This window comes from Phyllobates terribilis, unplaced genomic scaffold (genome assembly GCF_046119375.1).
Source record: "Phyllobates terribilis strain yellow unplaced genomic scaffold, ASM4611937v1 Scaffold_8__6_contigs__length_399053987, whole genome shotgun sequence".
In the NCBI taxonomy this organism is placed as follows: domain Eukaryota; kingdom Metazoa; phylum Chordata; class Amphibia; order Anura; family Dendrobatidae; genus Phyllobates; species Phyllobates terribilis.
The window spans coordinates 346,902,320-346,922,712 of record NW_027362768.1 but is presented as its reverse complement, the minus strand read 5'-3'; the positions used below and the strand labels follow the sequence as shown (position 1 = coordinate 346,922,712).

At 45.3% G+C, this 20,393-nt stretch overlaps 15 non-coding genes across 15 annotated transcripts; all 15 read right to left on the bottom strand.

Moving 5' to 3' along the window:
* Positions 1-965: 965 nt before the first annotated feature.
* LOC141160039 (U2 spliceosomal RNA) lies at positions 966-1,156 on the bottom strand. The gene has a single exon (XR_012250028.1). It is a non-coding gene; the product is annotated as a U2 spliceosomal RNA (small nuclear RNA).
* Positions 1,157-2,272: 1,116 nt separating this feature from the next.
* LOC141158234 (U2 spliceosomal RNA) lies at positions 2,273-2,463 on the bottom strand. The gene has a single exon (XR_012248269.1). It is a non-coding gene; the product is annotated as a U2 spliceosomal RNA (small nuclear RNA).
* A 1,116-nt stretch (positions 2,464-3,579) lies between these two features.
* On the bottom strand, positions 3,580-3,770 carry LOC141159458 (U2 spliceosomal RNA). Its single transcript, XR_012249464.1, has one exon. It is a non-coding gene; the product is annotated as a U2 spliceosomal RNA (small nuclear RNA).
* A 1,120-nt stretch (positions 3,771-4,890) lies between these two features.
* On the bottom strand, positions 4,891-5,081 carry LOC141158233 (U2 spliceosomal RNA). The gene has a single exon (XR_012248268.1). It is a non-coding gene; the product is annotated as a U2 spliceosomal RNA (small nuclear RNA).
* A 1,119-nt stretch (positions 5,082-6,200) lies between these two features.
* LOC141160038 (U2 spliceosomal RNA) lies at positions 6,201-6,391 on the bottom strand. The gene has a single exon (XR_012250027.1). It is a non-coding gene; the product is annotated as a U2 spliceosomal RNA (small nuclear RNA).
* Positions 6,392-7,507: 1,116 nt separating this feature from the next.
* LOC141158232 (U2 spliceosomal RNA) lies at positions 7,508-7,698 on the bottom strand. Its single transcript, XR_012248267.1, has one exon. It is a non-coding gene; the product is annotated as a U2 spliceosomal RNA (small nuclear RNA).
* Positions 7,699-8,811: 1,113 nt separating this feature from the next.
* On the bottom strand, positions 8,812-9,002 carry LOC141158231 (U2 spliceosomal RNA). The gene has a single exon (XR_012248266.1). It is a non-coding gene; the product is annotated as a U2 spliceosomal RNA (small nuclear RNA).
* A 1,118-nt stretch (positions 9,003-10,120) lies between these two features.
* On the bottom strand, positions 10,121-10,311 carry LOC141158229 (U2 spliceosomal RNA). Its single transcript, XR_012248263.1, has one exon. It is a non-coding gene; the product is annotated as a U2 spliceosomal RNA (small nuclear RNA).
* Positions 10,312-11,428: 1,117 nt separating this feature from the next.
* On the bottom strand, positions 11,429-11,619 carry LOC141158228 (U2 spliceosomal RNA). The gene has a single exon (XR_012248262.1). It is a non-coding gene; the product is annotated as a U2 spliceosomal RNA (small nuclear RNA).
* Positions 11,620-12,739: 1,120 nt separating this feature from the next.
* LOC141158227 (U2 spliceosomal RNA) lies at positions 12,740-12,930 on the bottom strand. Its single transcript, XR_012248261.1, has one exon. It is a non-coding gene; the product is annotated as a U2 spliceosomal RNA (small nuclear RNA).
* Positions 12,931-14,052: 1,122 nt separating this feature from the next.
* LOC141158226 (U2 spliceosomal RNA) lies at positions 14,053-14,243 on the bottom strand. Its single transcript, XR_012248260.1, has one exon. It is a non-coding gene; the product is annotated as a U2 spliceosomal RNA (small nuclear RNA).
* Positions 14,244-15,355: 1,112 nt separating this feature from the next.
* Positions 15,356-15,546, bottom strand: LOC141158224 (U2 spliceosomal RNA). The gene has a single exon (XR_012248259.1). It is a non-coding gene; the product is annotated as a U2 spliceosomal RNA (small nuclear RNA).
* A 1,112-nt stretch (positions 15,547-16,658) lies between these two features.
* Positions 16,659-16,849, bottom strand: LOC141158223 (U2 spliceosomal RNA). The gene has a single exon (XR_012248258.1). It is a non-coding gene; the product is annotated as a U2 spliceosomal RNA (small nuclear RNA).
* A 1,116-nt stretch (positions 16,850-17,965) lies between these two features.
* On the bottom strand, positions 17,966-18,156 carry LOC141159554 (U2 spliceosomal RNA). Its single transcript, XR_012249558.1, has one exon. It is a non-coding gene; the product is annotated as a U2 spliceosomal RNA (small nuclear RNA).
* A 1,115-nt stretch (positions 18,157-19,271) lies between these two features.
* LOC141158222 (U2 spliceosomal RNA) lies at positions 19,272-19,462 on the bottom strand. Its single transcript, XR_012248257.1, has one exon. It is a non-coding gene; the product is annotated as a U2 spliceosomal RNA (small nuclear RNA).
* Positions 19,463-20,393: the final 931 nt, after the last annotated feature.

The window sequence follows — 20,393 nt, the reverse complement described above, 5'->3', positions numbered from 1 at the left end:
GCGTTTTAGATCTGCATAACTCCACCTCTTTTAGCACAGTACCCTCAACCCCCGGCTGTTCCCACCCGCCTCAACACCGTTGGAAGGGAGGAGAACCAATTAAGGCGGGGGGGTGGGGGGTGGAACGAGCAGCTGTCTACCCTTAGCAGGAGGGTTGCTGATTAATTACCTCTCCTGCTGCTGCTGGTGCTGGCTGTCCAGCAGCAGACTGAAGGTGGCTGCTGCTGTGCGCAGGTATATAAAGGCTCAGAGCCTATTATGACACGCGCAGCCAGCGTTCCATTGCCACATTCCGTCTACTGCAGGCGGGATACCTGGATGGCTGAATGTCACTGAGAAGCTCACAGAGACCGCCATAAGCAACAGTTTAAAAGAATGCCACAGACTAATCAACCAAACTTTTTGGGTTGGTTTCTCTTTTAAAGTCTGCAGGCAATAAATGAAAGAAGTCAGTGTTCCAGCAGAGGGAGACAACGTTTCAGAAAAGGCATTGTAGCAAACCAAAAAAGAAATTTTAAGCGCAGCAGAGTAACCAGCTCACATACCTGTTAGCTAAGGTGAGTTTAAAAGGCTGCTGTTGATAACAAGGGCATTTGCTAAATAGATGGTGTGTGTGCAACAATATACTGAAAGGTCAATTATATTGTGCAGCTTATCTCACCACCTGTAGTTATTTAGGTGAAAGCTCCAAAATGCTTGCCTAATATGTCTGTTTATCCAAAAGGAAGTATAGAGGGAGAGCTAGATAGATAGCATTGCATTACATTACATGGCAATGCAATGCACAGTTGCTGAAGTTGAACCAAAATGAGCTTGTCATCTGGCTTCTGCAACTTTTAACATGAAAAATCCAATGAGGAGAAGAAAAGCAAAGCCAAAGAGTCCATCCCAAAATCCGACAAACAAGCCAAATGAACAAAAAGCATTGAATTCAATTCTTTCTGATTTTAGAAACTGCATTAAAGAAGGGGTGCAACCGTCCTGGAGATACTGCAATACCAGGTCAATGCGTGGAGTGGACAGAGCAAGCTCTTTTTCCATCTCCCTGTTCTAAAAATCCATTTAATATATGGTCCCCAGATAGGGGACGTATCAGATATTAAACTGATAAGAACAGATACTACACTTGATCTTAGCCAAAAGGCTGAGAAGCGATAACCAGAATTGGTTTCCGACTACGGTGCCACCCAAGGATTCTGAAAAGTCCATTTGTGGAGATGGCCACCTGGACTCCCGTTAAGAAGACATGCTGTCAACCTCTAGATCCCTCACATGCCTGCACTTTTCGGCTTGCTGCTGCTGCAATCCACGCGTTTTAGATCTGCATAACTCCACCTCTTTTAGCACAGTACCCTCAACCCCCGGCTGTTCCCACCCGCCTCAACACCGTTGGAAGGGAGGAGAACCAATTAAGGCGGGGGGGGGGGGAGGAACGAGCAGCTGTCTACCCTTAGCAGGAGGGTTGCTGATTAATTACCTCTCCTGCTGCTGCTGCTGCTGGCTGTCCAGCAGCAGACTGAAGGTGGCTGCTGCTGTGCGCAGGTATATAAAGGCTCAGAGCCTATTATGACACGCGCAGCCAGCGTTCCATTGCCACATTCCGTCTATGCAGGCGGGATACCTGGATGGCTGAATGTCACTGAGAAGCTCACAGAGACCGCCATAAGCAACAGTTTAAAAGAATGCCACAGACTAATCAACCAAACTTTTTGGGTTGGTTTCTCTTTTATAGTCTGCAGGCATTAAATGAAAGAAGTCAGTGTTCCAGCAGAGGGAGACAACGTTTCAGAAAAGGCATTGTAGCAAACCAAAAAAGAAATTTTAAGCGCAGCAGAGTAACCAGCTCACATACCTGTTAGCTAAGGTGAGTTTAAAAGGCTGCTGTTGATAACAAGGGCATTTGCTAAATAGATGGTGTGTGTGCAACAATATACTGAAAGGTCAATTATATTGTGCAGCTTATCTCACCACCTGTAGTTATTTAGGTGAAAGCTCCAAAATGCTTGCCTAATATGTCTGTTTATCCAAAAGGAAGTATAGAGGGAGAGCTAGATAGATAGCATTGCATTACATTACATGGCAATGCAATGCACAGTTGCTGAAGTTGAACCAAAATGAGCTTGTCATCTGGCTTCTGCAACTTTTAACATGAAAAATCCAATGAGGAGAAGAAAAGCAAAGCCAAAGAGTCCATCCCAAAATCCGACAAACAAGCCAAATGAACAAAAAGCATTGAATTCAATTCTTTCTGATTTTAGAAACTGCATTAAAGAAGGGGTGCACCGGTCCTGGAGATACTGCAATACCAGGTCAATGCGTGGAGTGGACAGAGCAAGCTCTTTTTCCATCTCCCTGTTCTAAAAATCCATTTAATATATGGTCCCCAGATAGGGGACGTATCAGATATTAAACTGATAAGAACAGATACTACACTTGATCTTAGCCAAAAGGCCGAGAAGCGATAACCAGAATTGGTTTCCGACTACGGTGCCACCCAAGGATTCTGAAAAGTCCATTTGTGGAGATGGCCACCTGGACTCCCGTTAAGAAGACATGCTGTCAACCTCTAGATCCCTCACATGCCTGCACTTTTCGGCTTGCTGCTGCTGCAATCCACGCGTTTTAGATCTGCATAACTCCACCTCTTTTAGCACAGTACCCTCAACCCCCGGCTGTTCCCACCCGCCTCAACACCGTTGGAAGGGAGGAGAACCAATTAAGGCGGGGGGGGGGGTGGAACGAGCAGCTGTCTACCCTTAGCAGGAGGGTTGCTGATTAATTACCTCTCCTGCTGCTGCTGCTGCTGGCTGTCCAGCAGCAGACTGAAGGTGGCTGCTGCTGTGCGCAGGTATATAAAGGCTCAGAGCCTATTATGACACGCGCAGCCAGCGTTCCATTGGCACATTCCGTCTACTGCAGGCGGGATAACTGGATGGCTGAATGTCACTGAGAAGCTCACAGAGACCGCCATAAGCAACAGTTTAAAAGAATGCCACAGACTAATCAACCAAACTTTTTGGGTTGGTTTCTCTTTTATAGTCTGCAGGCATTAAATGAAAGAAGTCAGTGTTCCAGCAGAGGGAGACAACGTTTCAGAAAAGGCATTGTAGCAAACCAAAAAAGAAATTTTAAGCGCAGCAGAGTAACCAGCTCACATACCTGTTAGCTCAGGTGAGTTTAAAAGGCTGCTGTTGATAACAAGGGCATTTGCTAAATAGATGGTGTGTGTGCAACAATATACTGAAAGGTCAATTATATTGTGCAGCTTATCTCACCACCTGTAGTTATTTAGGTGAAAGCTCCAAAATGCTTGCCTAATATGTCTGTTTATCCAAAAGGAAGTATAGAGGGAGAGCTAGATAGATAGCATTGCATTACATTACATGGCAATGCAATGCACAGTTGCTGAAGTTGAACCAAAATGAGCTTGTCATCTGGCTTCTGCAACTTTTAACATGAAAAATCCAATGAGGAGAAGAAAAGCAAAGCCAAAGAGTCCATCCCAAAATCCGACAAACAAGCCAAATGAACAAAAAGCATTGAATTCAATTCTTTCTGATTTTAGAAACTGCATTAAAGAAGGGGTGCACCGGTCCTGGAGATACTGCAATACCAGGTCAATGCATGGAGTGGACAGAGCAAGCTCTTTTTCCATCTCCCTGTTCTAAAAATCCATTTAATATATGGTCCCCAGATAGGGGACGTATCAGATATTAAACTGATAAGAACAGATACTACACTTGATCTTAGCCAAAAGGCCGAGAAGCGATAACCAGAATTGGTTTCCCACTACGGTGCCACCCAAGGATTCTGAAAAGTCCATTTGTGGAGATGGCCACCTGGACTCCCGTTAAGAAGACATGCTGTCAACCTCTAGATCCCTCACATGCCTGCACTTTTCGGCTTGCTGCTGCTGCAATCCACGCGTTTTAGATCTGCATAACTCCACCTCTTTTAGCACAGTACCCTCAAACCCCGGCTGTTCCCACCCGCCTCAACACCGTTGGAAGGGAGGAGAACCAATTAAGGCGGGGGGAGTGGGGGGTGGAACGAGCAGCTGTCTACCCTTAGCAGGAGGGTTGCTGATTAATTACCTCTCCTGCTGCTGCTGCTGCTGGCTGTCCAGCAGCAGACTGAAGGTGGCTGCTGCTGTGCGCAGGTATATAAAGGCTCAGAGCCTATTATGACACGCGCAGCCAGCGTTCCATTGCCACATTCCGTCTACTGCAGGCGGGATACCTGGATGGCTGAATGTCACTGAGAAGCTCACAGAGACCGCCATAAGCAACAGTTTAAAAGAATGCCACAGACTAATCAACCAAACTTTTTGGGTTGGTTTCTCTTTTATAGTCTGCAGGCATTAAATGAAAGAAGTCAGTGTTCCAGCAGAGGGAGACAACGTTTCAGAAAAGGCATTGTAGCAAACCAAAAAAGAAATTTTAAGCGCAGCAGAGTAACCAGCTCACATACCTGTTAGCTCAGGTGAGTTTAAAAGGCTGCTGTTGATAACAAGGGCATTTGCTAAATAGATGATGTGTGTGCAACAATATACTGAAAGGTCAATTATATTGTGCAGCTTATCTCACCACCTGTAGTTATTTAGGTGAAAGCTCCAAAATGCTTGCCTAATATGTCTGTTTATCCAATAGGAAGTATAGAGGGAGAGCTAGATAGATAGCATTGCATTACATTACATGGCAATGCAATGCACAGTTGCTGAAGTTGAACCAAAATGAGCTTGTCATCTGGCTTCTGCAACTTTTAACATGAAAAATCCAATGAGGAGAAGAAAAGCAAAGCCAAAGAGTCCATCCCAAAATCCGACAAACAAGCCAAATGAACAAAAAGCATTGAATTCAATTCTTTCTGATATTAGAAACTGCATTAAAGAAGGGGTGCACCGGTCCTGGAGATACTGCAATACCAGGTCAATGCGTGGAGTGGACAGAGCAAGCTCTTTTTCCATCTCCCTGTTCTAAAAATCCATTTAATATATGGTCCCCAGATAGGGGACGTATCAGATATTAAACTGATAAGAACAGATACTACACTTGATCTTAGCCAAAAGGCCGAGAAGCGATAACCAGAATTGGTTTCCGACTACGGTGCCACCCAAGGATTCTGAAAAGTCCATTTGTGGAGATGGCCACCTGGACTCCCGTTAAGAAGACATGCTGTCAACCTCTAGATCCCTCACATGCCTGCACTTTTCGGCTTGCTGCTGCTGCAATCCACGCGTTTTAGATCTGCATAACTCCACCTCTTTTAGCACAGTACCCTCAACCCCCGGCTGTTCCCACCCGCCTCAACACCGTTGGAAGGGAGGAGAACCAATTAAGGCGGGGGGGTGGGGGGTGGAACGAGCAGCTGTCTACCCTTAGCAGGAGGGTTGCTGATTAATTACCTCTCCTGCTGCTGCTGGTGCTGGCTGTCCAGCAGCAGACTGAAGGTGGCTGCTGCTGTGCGCAGGTATATAAAGGCTCAGAGCCTATTATGACACGCGCAGCCAGCGTTCCATTGCCACATTCCGTCTACTGCAGGCGGGATACCTGGATGGCTGAATGTCACTGAGAAGCTCACAGAGACCGCCATAAGCAACAGTTTAAAAGAATGCCACAGACTAATCAACCAAACTTTTTGGGTTGGTTTCTCTTTTAAAGTCTGCAGGCAATAAATGAAAGAAGTCAGTGTTCCAGCAGAGGGAGACAACGTTTCAGAAAAGGCATTGTAGCAAACCAAAAAAGAAATTTTAAGCGCAGCAGAGTAACCAGCTCACATACCTGTTAGCTAAGGTGAGTTTAAAAGGCTGCTGTTGATAACAAGGGCATTTGCTAAATAGATGGTGTGTGTGCAACAATATACTGAAAGGTCAATTATATTGTGCAGCTTATCTCACCACCTGTAGTTATTTAGGTGAAAGCTCCAAAATGCTTGCCTAATATGTCTGTTTATCCAAAAGGAAGTATAGAGGGAGAGCTAGATAGATAGCATTGCATTACATTACATGGCAATGCAATGCACAGTTGCTGAAGTTGAACCAAAATGAGCTTGTCATCTGGCTTCTGCAACTTTTAACATGAAAAATCCAATGAGGAGAAGAAAAGCAAAGCCAAAGAGTCCATCCCAAAATCCGACAAACAAGCCAAATGAACAAAAAGCATTGAATTCAATTCTTTCTGATTTTAGAAACTGCATTAAAGAAGGGGTGCAACCGTCCTGGAGATACTGCAATACCAGGTCAATGCGTGGAGTGGACAGAGCAAGCTCTTTTTCCATCTCCCTGTTCTAAAAATCCATTTAATATATGGTCCCCAGATAGGGGACGTATCAGATATTAAACTGATAAGAACAGATACTACACTTGATCTTAGCCAAAAGGCTGAGAAGCGATAACCAGAATTGGTTTCCGACTACGGTGCCACCCAAGGATTCTGAAAAGTCCATTTGTGGAGATGGCCACCTGGACTCCCGTTAAGAAGACATGCTGTCAACCTCTAGATCCCTCACATGCCTGCACTTTTCGGCTTGCTGCTGCTGCAATCCACGCGTTTTAGATCTGCATAACTCCACCTCTTTTAGCACAGTACCCTCAACCCCCGGCTGTTCCCACCCGCCTCAACACCGTTGGAAGGGAGGAGAACCAATTAAGGCGGGGGGGGGGGGAGGAACGAGCAGCTGTCTACCCTTAGCAGGAGGGTTGCTGATTAATTACCTCTCCTGCTGCTGCTGCTGCTGGCTGTCCAGCAGCAGACTGAAGGTGGCTGCTGCTGTGCGCAGGTATATAAAGGCTCAGAGCCTATTATGACACGCGCAGCCAGCGTTCCATTGCCACATTCCGTCTATGCAGGCGGGATACCTGGATGGCTGAATGTCACTGAGAAGCTCACAGAGACCGCCATAAGCAACAGTTTAAAAGAATGCCACAGACTAATCAACCAAACTTTTTGGGTTGGTTTCTCTTTTATAGTCTGCAGGCATTAAATGAAAGAAGTCAGTGTTCCAGCAGAGGGAGACAACGTTTCAGAAAAGGCATTGTAGCAAACCAAAAAAGAAATTTTAAGCGCAGCAGAGTAACCAGCTCACATACCTGTTAGCTAAGGTGAGTTTAAAAGGCTGCTGTTGATAACAAGGGCATTTGCTAAATAGATGGTGTGTGTGCAACAATATACTGAAAGGTCAATTATATTGTGCAGCTTATCTCACCACCTGTAGTTATTTAGGTGAAAGCTCCAAAATGCTTGCCTAATATGTCTGTTTATCCAAAAGGAAGTATAGAGGGAGAGCTAGATAGATAGCATTGCATTACATTACATGGCAATGCAATGCACAGTTGCTGAAGTTGAACCAAAATGAGCTTGTCATCTGGCTTCTGCAACTTTTAACATGAAAAATCCAATGAGGAGAAGAAAAGCAAAGCCAAAGAGTCCATCCCAAAATCCGACAAACAAGCCAAATGAACAAAAAGCATTGAATTCAATTCTTTCTGATTTTAGAAACTGCATTAAAGAAGGGGTGCACCGGTCCTGGAGATACTGCAATACCAGGTCAATGCGTGGAGTGGACAGAGCAAGCTCTTTTTCCATCTCCCTGTTCTAAAAATCCATTTAATATATGGTCCCCAGATAGGGGACGTATCAGATATTAAACTGATAAGAACAGATACTACACTTGATCTTAGCCAAAAGGCCGAGAAGCGATAACCAGAATTGGTTTCCGACTACGGTGCCACCCAAGGATTCTGAAAAGTCCATTTGTGGAGATGGCCACCTGGACTCCCGTTAAGAAGACATGCTGTCAACCTCTAGATCCCTCACATGCCTGCACTTTTCGGCTTGCTGCTGCTGCAATCCACGCGTTTTAGATCTGCATAACTCCACCTCTTTTAGCACAGTACCCTCAACCCCCGGCTGTTCCCACCCGCCTCAACACCGTTGGAAGGGAGGAGAACCAATTAAGGCGGGGGGGGGGGTGGAACGAGCAGCTGTCTACCCTTAGCAGGAGGGTTGCTGATTAATTACCTCTCCTGCTGCTGCTGCTGGCTGTCCAGCAGCAGACTGAAGGTGGCTGCTGCTGTGCGCAGGTATATAAAGGCTCAGAGCCTATTATGACACGCGCAGCCAGCGTTCCATTGCCACATTCCGTCTACTGCAGGCGGGATACCTGGATGGCTGAATGTCACTGAGAAGCTCACAGAGACCGCCATAAGCAACAGTTTAAAAGTATGCCACAGACTAATCAACCAAACTTTTTGGGTTGGTTTCTCTTTTATAGTCTGCAGGCATTAAATGAAAGAAGTCAGTGTTCCAGCAGAGGGAGACAACGTTTCAGAAAAGGCATTGTAGCAAACCAAAAAAGAAATTTTAAGCGCAGCAGAGTAACCAGCTTACATACCTGTTAGCTCAGGTGAGTTTAAAAGGCTGCTGTTGATAACAAGGGCATTTGCTAAATAGATGGTGTGTGTGCAACAATATACTGAAAGGTCAATTATATTGTGCAGCTTATCTCACCACCTGTAGTTATTTAGGTGAAAGCTCCAAAATGCTTGCCTAATATGTCTGTTTATCCAAAAGGAAGTATAAAGGGAGAGCTAGATAGATAGCATTGCATTACATTACATGGCAATGCAATGCACAGTTGCTGAAGTTGAACCAAAATGAGCTTGTCATCTGGCTTCTGCAACTTTTAACATGAAAAATCCAATGAGGAGAAGAAAAGCAAAGCCAAAGAGTCCATCTCAAAATCCGACAAACAAGCCAAATGAACAAAAAGCAATGAATTCAATTCTTTCTGATTTTAGAAACTGCATTAAAGAAGGGGTGCACCGGTCCTGGAGATACTGCAATACCAGGTCAATGCGTGGAGTGGACAGAGCAAGCTCTTTTTCCATCTCCCTGTTCTAAAAATCCATTTAATATATGGTCCCCAGATAGGGGACGTATCAGATATTAAACTGATAAGAACAGATACTACACTTGATCTTAGCCAAAAGGCCGAGAAGCGATAACCAGAATTGGTTTCCGACTGCGGTGCCACCCAAGGATTCTGAAAAGTCCATTTGTGGAGATGGCCACCTGGACTCCCGTTAAGAAGACATGCTGTCAACCTCTAGATCCCTCACATGCCTGCACTTTTCGGCTTGCTGCTGCTGCAATCCACGCGTTTTAGATCTGCATAACTCCACCTCTTTTAGCACAGTACCCTCAACCCCCGGCTGTTCCCACCCGCCTCAACACCGTTGGAAGGGAGGAGAACCAATTAAGGCGGGGGGGGGGGGGTGGAACGAGCAGCTGTCTACCCTTAGCAGGAGGGTTGCTGATTAATTACCTCTCCTGCTGCTGCTGCTGCTGGCTGTCCAGCAGCAGACTGAAGGTGGCTGCTGCTGTGCGCAGGTATATAAAGGCTCAGAGCCTATTATGACACGCGCAGCCAGCGTTCCATTGGCACATTCCATCTACTGCAGGCGGGATACCTGGATGGCTGAATGTCACTGAGAAGCTCACAGAGACCGCCATAAGCAACAGTTTAAAAGAATGCCACAGACTAATCAACCAAACTTTTTGGGTTGGTTTCTCTTTTATAGTCTGCAGGCATTAAATGAAAGAAGTCAGTGTTCCAGCAGAGGGAGACAACGTTTCAGAAAAGGCATTGTAGCAAACCAAAAAAGAAATTTTAAGCGCAGCAGAGTAACCAGCTCACATACCTGTTAGCTCAGGTGAGTTTAAAAGGCTGCTGTTGATAACAAGGGCATTTGCTAAATAGATGGTGTGTGTGCAACAATATACTGAAAGGTCAATTATATTGTGCAGCTTATCTCACCACCTGTAGTTATTTAGGTGAAAGCTCCAAAATGCTTGCCTAATATGTCTGTTTATCCAAAAGGAAGTATAGAGGGAGAGCTAGATAGATAGCATTGCATTACATTACATGGCAATGCAATGCACAGTTGCTGAAGTTGAACCAAAATGAGCTTGTCATCTGGCTTCTGCAACTTTTAACATGAAAAATCCAATGAGGAGAAGAAAAGCAAAGCCAAAGAGTCCATCCCAAAATCCGACAAACAAGCCAAATGAACAAAAAGCATTGAATTCAATTCTTTCTGATTTTAGAAACTGCATTAAAGAAGGGGTGCACCGGTCCTGGAGATACTGCAATACCAGGTCAATGCGTGGAGTGGACAGAGCAAGCTCTTTTTCCATCTCCCTGTTCTAAAAATCCATTTAATATATGGTCCCCAGATAGGGGACGTATCAGATATTAAACTGATAAGAACAGATACTACACTTGATCTTAGCCAAAAGGCCGAGAAGCGATAACCAGAATTGGTTTCCGACTACGGTGCCACCCAAGGATTCTGAAAAGTCCATTTGTGGAGATGGCCACCTGGACTCCCGTTAAGAAGACATGCTGTCAACCTCTAGATCCCTCACATGCCTGCACTTTTCGGCTTGCTGCTGCTGCAATCCACGCGTTTTAGATCTGCATAACTCCACCTCTTTTAGCACAGTACCCTCAACCCCCGGCTGTTCCCACCCGCCTCAACACCGTTGGAAGGGAGGAGAACCAATTAAGGCGGGGGGGGGGGGTGGAACGAGCAGCTGTCTACCCTTAGCAGGAGGGTTGCTGATTAATTACCTCTCCTGCTGCTGCTGCTGCTGGCTGTCCAGCAGCAGACTGAAGGTGGCTGCTGCTGTGCGCAGGTATATAAAGGCTCAGAGCCTATTATGACACGCGCAGCCAGCGTTCCATTGCCACATTCCGTCTACTGCAGGCGGGATACCTGGATGGCTGAATGTCACTGATAAGCTCACAGAGACCGCCATAAGCAACAGTTTAAAAGAATGCCACAGACTAATCAACCAAACTTTTTGGGTTGGTTTCTCTTTTATAGTCTGCAGGCATTAAATGAAAGAAGTCAGTGTTCCAGCAGAGGGAGACAACGTTTCAGAAAAGGCATTGTAGCAAACCAAAAAAGAAATTTTAAGCGCAGCAGAGTAACCAGCTCACATACCTGTTAGCTCAGGTGAGTTTAAAAGGCTGCTGTTGATAACAAGGGCATTTGCTAAATAGATGGTGTGTGTGCAACAATATACTGAAAGGTCAATTATATTGTGCAGCTTATCTCACCACCTGTAGTTATTTAGGTGAAAGCTCCAAAATGCTTGCCTAATATGTCTGTTTATCCAAAAGGAAGTATAGAGGGAGAGCTAGATAGATAGCATTGCATTACATTACATGGCAATGCAATGCACAGTTGCTGAAGTTGAACCAAAATGAGCTTGTCATCTGGCTTCTGCAACTTTTAACATGAAAAATCCAATGAGGAGAAGAAAAGCAAAGCCAAAGAGTCCATCCCAAAATCCGACAAACAAGCCAAATGAACAAAAAGCATTGAATTCAATTCTTTCTGATTTTAGAAACTGCATTAAAGAAGGGGTGCACCGGTCCTGGAGATACTGCAATACCAGGTCAATGCGTGGAGTGGACAGAGCAAGCTCTTTTTCCATCTCCCTGTTCTAAAAATCCATTTAATATATGGTCCCCAGATAGGGGACGTATCAGATATTAAACTGATAAGAACAGATACTACACTTGATCTTAGCCAAAAGGCCGAGAAGCGATAACCAGAATTGGTTTCCGACTACGGTGCCACCCAAGGATTCTGAAAAGTCCATTTGTGGAGATGGCCACCTGGACTCCCGTTAAGAAGACATGCTGTCAACCTCTAGATCCCTCACATGCCTGCACTTTTCGGCTTGCTGCTGCTGCAATCCACGCGTTTTAGATCTGCATAACTCCACCTCTTTTAGCACAGTACCCTCAACCCCCGGCTGTTCCCACCCGCCTCAACACCGTTGGAAGGGAGGAGAACCAATTAAGGCGGGGGGGGTGGGTGGAACGAGCAGCTGTCTACCCTTAGCAGGAGGGTTGCTGATTAATTACCTCTCCTGCTGCTGCTGCTGCTGCTGGCTGTCCAGCAGCAGACTGAAGGTGGCTGCTGCTGTGCGCAGGTATATAAAGGCTCAGAGCCTATTATGACACGCGCAGCCAGCGTTCCATTGCCACATTCCGTCTACTGCAGGTGGGATACCTGGATGGCTGAATGTCACTGAGAAGCTCACAGAGACCGCCATAAGCAACAGTTTAAAAGAATGCCACAGACTAATCAACCAAACTTTTTGGGTTGGTTTCTCTTTTATAGTCTGCAGGCATTAAATGAAAGAAGTCAGTGTTCCAGCAGAGGGAGACAACGTTTCAGAAAAGGCATTGTAGCAAACCAAAAAAGAAATTTTAAGCGCAGCAGAGTAACCAGCTCACATACCTGTTAGCTCAGGTGAGTTTAAAAGGCTGCTGTTGATAACAAGGGCATTTGCTAAATAGATGGTGTGTGTGCAACAATATACTGAAAGGTCAATTATATTGTGCAGCTTATCTCACCACCTGTAGTTATTTAGGTGAAAGCTCCAAAATGCTTGCCTAATATGTCTGTTTATCCAAAAGGAAGTATAGAGGGAGAGCTAGATAGATAGCATTGCATTACATTACATGGCAATGCAATGCACAGTTGCTGAAGTTGAACCAAAATGAGCTTGTCATCTGGCTTCTGCAACTTTTAACATGAAAAATCCAATGAGGAGAAGAAAAGCAAAGCCAAAGAGTCCATCCCAAAATCCGACAAACAAGCCAAATGAACAAAAAGCATTGAATTCAATTCTTTCTGATTTTAGAAACTGCATTAAAGAAGGGGTGCACCGGTCCTGGAGATACTGCAATACCAGGTCAATGCGTGGAGTGGACAGAGCAAGCTCTTTTTCCATCTCCCTGTTCTAAAAATCCATTTAATATATGGTCCCCAGATAGGGGACGTATCAGATATTAAACTGATAAGAACAGATACTACACTTGATCTTAGCCAAAAGGCCGAGAAGCGATAACCAGAATTGGTTTCCGACTACGGTGCCACCCAAGGATTCTGAAAAGTCCATTTGTGGAGATGGCCACCTGGACTCCCGTTAAGAAGACATGCTGTCAACCTCTAGATCCCTCACATGCCTGCACTTTTCGGCTTGCTGCTGCTGCAATCCACGCGTTTTAGATCTGCATAACTCCACCTCTTTTAGCACAGTACCCTCAACCCCCGGCTGTTCCCACCCGCCTCAACACCGTTTGAAGGGAGGAGAACCAATTAAGGCGGGGGGGGGGGGGGTGGTGGAACGAGCAGCTGTCTACCCTTAGCAGGAGGGTTGCTGATTAATTACCTCTCCTGCTGCTGCTGCTGCTGGCTGTCCAGCAGCAGACTGAAGGTGGCTGCTGCTGTGCGCAGGTATATAAAGGCTCAGAGCCTATTATGACACGCGCAGCCAGCGTTCCATTGCCACATTCCGTCTACTGCAGGCGGGATACCTGGATGGCTGAATGTCACTGAGAAGCTCACAGAGACGGCCATAAGCAACAGTTTAAAAGAATGCCACAGACTAATCAACCAAACTTTTTGGGTTGGTTTCTCTTTTATAGTCTGCAGGCATTAAATGAAAGAAGTCAGTGTTCCAGCAGAGGGTGACAACGTTTCAGAAAAGGCATTGTAGCAAACCAAAAAAGAAATTTTAAGCGCAGCAGAGTAACCAGCTCACATACCTGTTAGCTCAGGTGAGTTTAAAAGGCTGCTGTTGATAACAAGGGCATTTGCTAAATAGATGGTGTGTGTGCAACAATATACTGAAAGGTCAATTATATTGTGCAGCTTATCTCACCACCTGTAGTTATTTAGGTGAAAGCTCCAAAATGCTTGCCTAATATGTCTGTTTATCCAAAAGGAAGTATAGAGGGAGAGCTAGATAGATAGCATTGCATTACATTACATGGCAATGCAATGCACAGTTGCTGAAGTTGAACCAAAATGAGCTTGTCATCTGGCTTCTGCAACTTTTAACATGAAAAATCCAATGAGGAGAAGAAAAGCAAAGCCAAAGAGTCCATCCCAAAATCCGACAAACAAGCCAAATGAACAAAAAGCATTGAATTCAATTCTTTCTGATTTTAGAAACTGCATTAAAGAAGGGGTGCACCGGTCCTGGAGATACTGCAATACCAGGTCAATGCGTGGAGTGGACAGAGCAAGCTCTTTTTCCATCTCCCTGTTCTAAAAATCCATTTAATATATGGTCCCCAGATAGGGGACGTATCAGATATTAAACTGATAAGAACAGATACTACACTTGATCTTAGCCAAAAGGCCGAGAAGCGATAACCAGAATTGGTTTCCGACTACGGTGCCACCCAAGGATTCTGAAAAGTCCATTTGTGGAGATGGCCACCTGGACTCCCGTTAAGAAGACATGCTGTCAACCTCTAGATCCCTCACATGCCTGCACTTTTCGGCTTGCTGCTGCTGCAATCCACGCGTTTTAGATCTGCATAACTCCACCTCTTTTAGCACAGTACCCTCAACCCCCGGCTGTTCCCACCCGCCTCAACACCGTTGGAAGGGAGGAGAACCAATTAAGGCGGGGGGGGGTGGAACGAGCAGCTGTCTACCCTTAGCAGGAGGGTTGCTGATTAATTACCTCTCCTGCTGCTGCTGCTGCTGGCTGTCCAGCAGCAGACTGAAGGTGGCTGCTGCTGTGCGCAGGTATATAAAGGCTCAGAGCCTATTATGACACGCGCAGCCAGCGTTCCATTGCCACATTCCGTCTACTGCAGGCGGGATACCTGGATGGCTGAATGTCACTGAGAAGCTCACAGAGACCGCCATAAGCAACAGTTTAAAAGAATGCCACAGACTAATCAACCAAACTTTTTGGGTTGGTTTCTCTTTTATAGTCTGCAGGCATTAAATGAAAGAAGTCAGTGTTCCAGCAGAGGGAGACAACGTTTCAGAAAAGGCATTGTAGCAAACCAAAAAAGAAATTTTAAGCGCAGCAGAGTAACCAGCTCACATACCTGTTAGCTCAGGTGAGTTTAAAAGGCTGCTGTTGATAACAAGGGCATTTGCTAAATAGATGGTGTGTGCAACAATATACTGAAAGGTCAATTATATTGTGCAGCTTATCTCACCACCTGTAGTTATTTAGGTGAAAGCTCCAAAATGCTTGCCTAATATGTCTGTTTATCCAAAAGGAAGTATAGAGGGAGAGCTAGATAGATAGCATTGCATTACATTACATGGCAATGCAATGCACAGTTGCTGAAGTTGAACCAAAATGAGCTTGTCATCTGGCTTCTGCAACTTTTAACATGAAAAATCCAATGAGGAGAAGAAAAGCAAAGCCAAAGAGTCCATCCCAAAATCCGACAAACAAGCCAAATGAACAAAAAGCATTGAATTCAATTCTTTCTGATTTTAGAAACTGCATTAAAGAAGGGGTGCACCGGTCCTGGAGATACTGCAATACCAGGTCAATGCGTGGAGTGGACAGAGCAAGCTCTTTTTCCATCTCCCTGTTCTAAAAATCCATTTAATATATGGTCCCCAGATAGGGGACGTATCAGATATTAAACTGATAAGAACAGATACTACACTTGATCTTAGCCAAAAGGCCGAGAAGCGATAACCAGAATTGGTTTCCGACTACGGTGCCACCCAAGGATTCTGAAAAGTCCATTTGTGGAGATGGCCACCTGGACTCCCGTTAAGAAGACATGCTGTCAACCTCTAGATCCCTCACATGCCTGCACTTTTCGGCTTGCTGCTGCTGCAATCCACGCGTTTTAGATCTGCATAACTCCACCTCTTTTAGCACAGTACCCTCAACCCCCGGCTGTTCCCACCCGCCTCAACACCGTTGGAAGGGAGGAGAACCAATTAAGGCGGGGGGGGGGGGGTGGAACGAGCAGCTGTCTACCCTTAGCAGGAGGGTTGCTGATTAATTACCTCTCCTGCTGCTGCTGGCTGTCCAGCAGCAGACTGAAGGTGGCTGCTGCTGTGCGCAGGTATATAAAGGCTCAGAGCCTATTATGACACGCGCAGCCAGCGTTCCATTGCCACATTCCGTCTACTGCAGGCGGGATACCTGGATGGCTGAATGTCACTGAGAAGCTCACAGAGACCGCCATAAGCAACAGTTTAAAAGAATGCCACAGACTAATCAACCAAACTTTTTGGGTTGGTTTCTCTTTTATAGTCTGCAGGCATTAAATGAAAGAAGTCAGTGTTCCAGCAGAGGGAGACAACGTTTCAGAAAAGGCATTGTAGCAAACCAAAAAAGAAATTTTAAGCGCAGCAGAGTAACCAGCTCACATACCTGTTAGCTCAGGTGAGTTTAAAAGGCTGCTGTTGATAACAAGGGCATTTGCTAAATAGATGGTGTGTGTGCAACAATATACTGAAAGGTCAATTATATTGTGCAGCTTATCTCACCACCTGTAGTTATTTAGGTGAAAGCTCCAAAATGCTTGCCTAATATGTCTGTTTATCCAAAAGGAAGTATAGAGGGAGAGCTAGATAGATAGCATTGCATTACATTACATGGCAATGCAATGCACAGTTGCTGAAGTTGAACCAAAATGAGCTTGTCCTCTGGCTTCTGCAACTTTTAACATGAAAAATCCAATGAGGAGAAGAAAAGCAAAGCCAAAGAGTCCATCCCAAAATCCGACAAACAAGCCAAATGAACAAAAAGCATTGAATTCAATTCTTTCTGATTTTAGAAACTGCATTAAAGAAGGGGTGCACCGGTCCTGGAGATACTGCAATACCAGGTCAATGCGTGGAGTGGACAGAGCAAGCTCTTTTTCCATCTCCCTGTTCTAAAAATCCATTTAATATATGGTCCCCAGATAGGGGACGTATCAGATATTAAACTGATAAGAACAGATACTACACTTGATCTTAGCCAAAAGGCCGAGAAGCGATAACCAGAATTGGTTTCCGACTACGGTGCCACCCAAGGATTCTGAAAAGTCCATTTGTGGAGATGGCCACCTGGACTCCCGTTAAGAAGACATGCTGTCAACCTCTAGATCCCTCACATGCCTGCACTTTTCGGCTTGCTGCTGCTGCAATCCACGCGTTTTAGATCTGCATAACTCCACCTCTTTTAGCACAGTACCCTCAACCCCCGGCTGTTCCCACCCGCCTCAACACCGTTGGAAGGGAGGAGAACCAATTAAGGCGGGGGGGGGGGTGGAACGAGCAGCTGTCTACCCTTAGCAGGAGGGTTGCTGATTAATTACCTCTCCTGCTGCTGCTGCTGCTGGCTGTCCAGCAGCAGACTGAAGGTGGCTGCTGCTGTGCGCAGGTATATAAAGGCTCAGAGCCTATTATGACACGCGCAGCCAGCGTTCCATTGCCACATTCCGTCTACTGCAGGCGGGATACCTGGATGGCTGAATGTCACTGAGAAGCTCACAGAGACCGCCATAAGCAACAGTTTAAAAGAATGCCACAGACTAATCAACCAAACTTTTTGGGTTGGTTTCTCTTTTATAGTCTGCAGGCATTAAATGAAAGAAGTCAGTGTTCCAGCAGAGGGAGACAACGTTTCAGAAAAGGCATTGTAGCAAACCAAAAAAGAAATTTTAAGCGCAGCAGAATAACCAGCTCACATACCTGTTAGCTCAGGTGAGTTTAAAAGGCTGCTGTTGATAACAAGGGCATTTGCTAAATAGATGGTGTGTGTGCAACAATATACTGAAAGGTCAATTATATTGTGCAGCTTATCTCACCACCTGTAGTTATTTAGGTGAAAGCTCCAAAATGCTTGCCTAATATGTCTGTTTATCCAAAAGGAAGTATAGAGGGAGAGCTAGATAGATAGCATTGCATTACATTACATGGCAATGCAATGCACAGTTGCTGAAGTTGAACCAAAATGAGCTTGTCATCTGGCTTCTGCAACTTTTAACATGAAAAATCCAATGAGGAGAAGAAAAGCAAAGCCAAAGAGTCCATCCCAAAATCCGACAAACAAGCCAAATGAACAAAAAGCATTGAATTCAATTCTTTCTGATTTTAGAAACTGCATTAAAGAAGGGGTGCACCGGTCCTGGAGATACTGCAATACCAGGTCAATGCGAGGAGTGGACAGAGCAAGCTCTTTTTCCATCTCCCTGTTCTAAAAATCCATTTAATATATGGTCCCCAGATAGGGGACGTATCAGATATTAAACTGATAAGAACAGATACTACACTTGATCTTAGCCAAAAGGCCGAGAAGCGATAACCAGAATTGGTTTCCGACTACGGTGCCACCCAAGGATTCTGAAAAGTCCATTTGTGGAGATGGCCACCTGGACTCCCGTTAAGAAGACATGCTGTCAACCTCTAGATCCCTCACATGCCTGCACTTTTCGGCTTGCTGCTGCTGCAATCCACGCGTTTTAGATCTGCATAACTCCACCTCTTTTAGCACAGTACCCTCAACCCCCGGCTGTTCCCACCCGCCTCAACACCGTTGGAAGGGAGGAGAACCAATTAAGGCGGGGGGGGGGTGGAACGAGCAGCTGTCTACCCTTAGCAGGAGGGTTGCTGATTAATTACCTCTCCTGCTGCTGCTGCTGCTGGCTGTCCAGCAGCAGACTGAAGGTGGCTGCTGCTGTGCGCAGGTATATAAAGGCTCAGAGCCTATTATGACACGCGCAGCCAGCGTTCCATTGCCACATTCCGTCTACTGCAGGCGGGATACCTGGATGGCTGAATGTCACTGAGAAGCTCACAGAGACCGCCATAAGCAACAGTTTAAAAGAATGCCACAGACTAATCAACCAAACTTTTTGGGTTGGTTTCTCTTTTATAGTCTGCAGGCATTAAATGAAAGAAGTCAGTGTTCCAGCAGAGGGAGACAACGTTTCAGAAAAGGCATTGTAGCAAACCAAAAAAGAAATTTTAAGCGCAGCAGAGTAACCAGCTCACATACCTGTTAGCTCAGGTGAGTTTAAAAGGCTGCTGTTGATAACAAGGGCATTTGCTAAATAGATGGTGTGTGTGCAACAATATACTGAAAGGTCAATTATATTGTGCAGCTTATCTCACCACCTGTAGTTATTTAGGTGAAAGCTCCAAAATGCTTGCCTAATATGTCTGTTTATCCAAAAGGAAGTATAGAGGGAGAGCTAGATAGATAGCATTGCATTACATTACATGGCAATGCAATGCACAGTTGCTGAAGTTGAACCAAAATGAGCTTGTCATCTGGCTTCTGCAACTTTTAACATGAAAAATCCAATGAGGAGAAGAAAAGCAAAGCCAAAGAGTCCATCCCAAAATCCGACAAACAAGCCAAATGAACAAAAAGCATTGAATTCAATTCTTTCTGATTTTAGAAACTGCATTAAAGAAGGGGTGCACCGGTCCTGGAGATACTGCAATACCAGGTCAATGCGTGGAGTGGACAGAGCAAGCTCTTTTTCCATCTCCCTGTTCTAAAAATCCATTTAATATATGGTCCCCAGATAGGGGACGTATCAGATATTAAACTGATAAGAACAGATACTACACTTGATCTTAGCCAAAAGGCCGAGAAGCGATAACCAGAATTGGTTTCCGACTACGGTGCCACCCAAGGATTCTGAAAAGTCCATTTGTGGAGATGGCCACCTGGACTCCCGTTAAGAAGACATGCTGTCAACCTCTAGATCCCTCACATGCCTGCACTTTTCGGCTTGCTGCTGCTGCAATCCACGCGTTTTAGATCTGCATAACTCCACCTCTTTTAGCACAGTACCCTCAACCCCCGGCTGTTCCCACCCGCCTCAACACCGTTGGAAGGGAGGAGAACCAATTAAGGCGGGGGGGGGGGTGGAACGAGCAGCTGTCTACCCTTAGCAGGAGGGTTGCTGATTAATTACCTCTCCTGCTGCTGCTGCTGCTGGCTGTCCAGCAGCAGACTGAAGGTGGCTGCTGCTGTGCGCAGGTATATAAAGGCTCAGAGCCTATTATGACACGCGCAGCCAGCGTTCCATTGCCACATTCCATCTACTGCAGGCGGGATACCTGGATGGCTGAATGTCACTGAGAAGCTCACAGAGACCGCCATAAGCAACAGTTTAAAAGAATGCCACAGACTAATCAACCAAACTTTTTGGGTTGGTTTCTCTTTTATAGTCTGCAGGCATTAAATGAAAGAAGTCAGTGTTCCAGCAGAGGGAGACAACGTTTCAGAAAAGGCATTGTAGCAAACCAAAAAAGAAATTTTAAGCGCAGCAGAATAACCAGCTCACATACCTGTTAGCTCAGGTGAGTTTAAAAGGCTGCTGTTGATAACAAGGGCATTTGCTAAATAGATGGTGTGTGTGCAACAATATACTGAAAGGTCAATTATATTGTGCAGCTTATCTCACCACCTGTAGTTATTTAGGTGAAAGCTCCAAAATGCTTGCCTAATATGTCTGTTTATCCAAAAGGAAGTATAGAGGGAGAGCTAGATAGATAGCATTGCATTACATTACATGGCAATGCA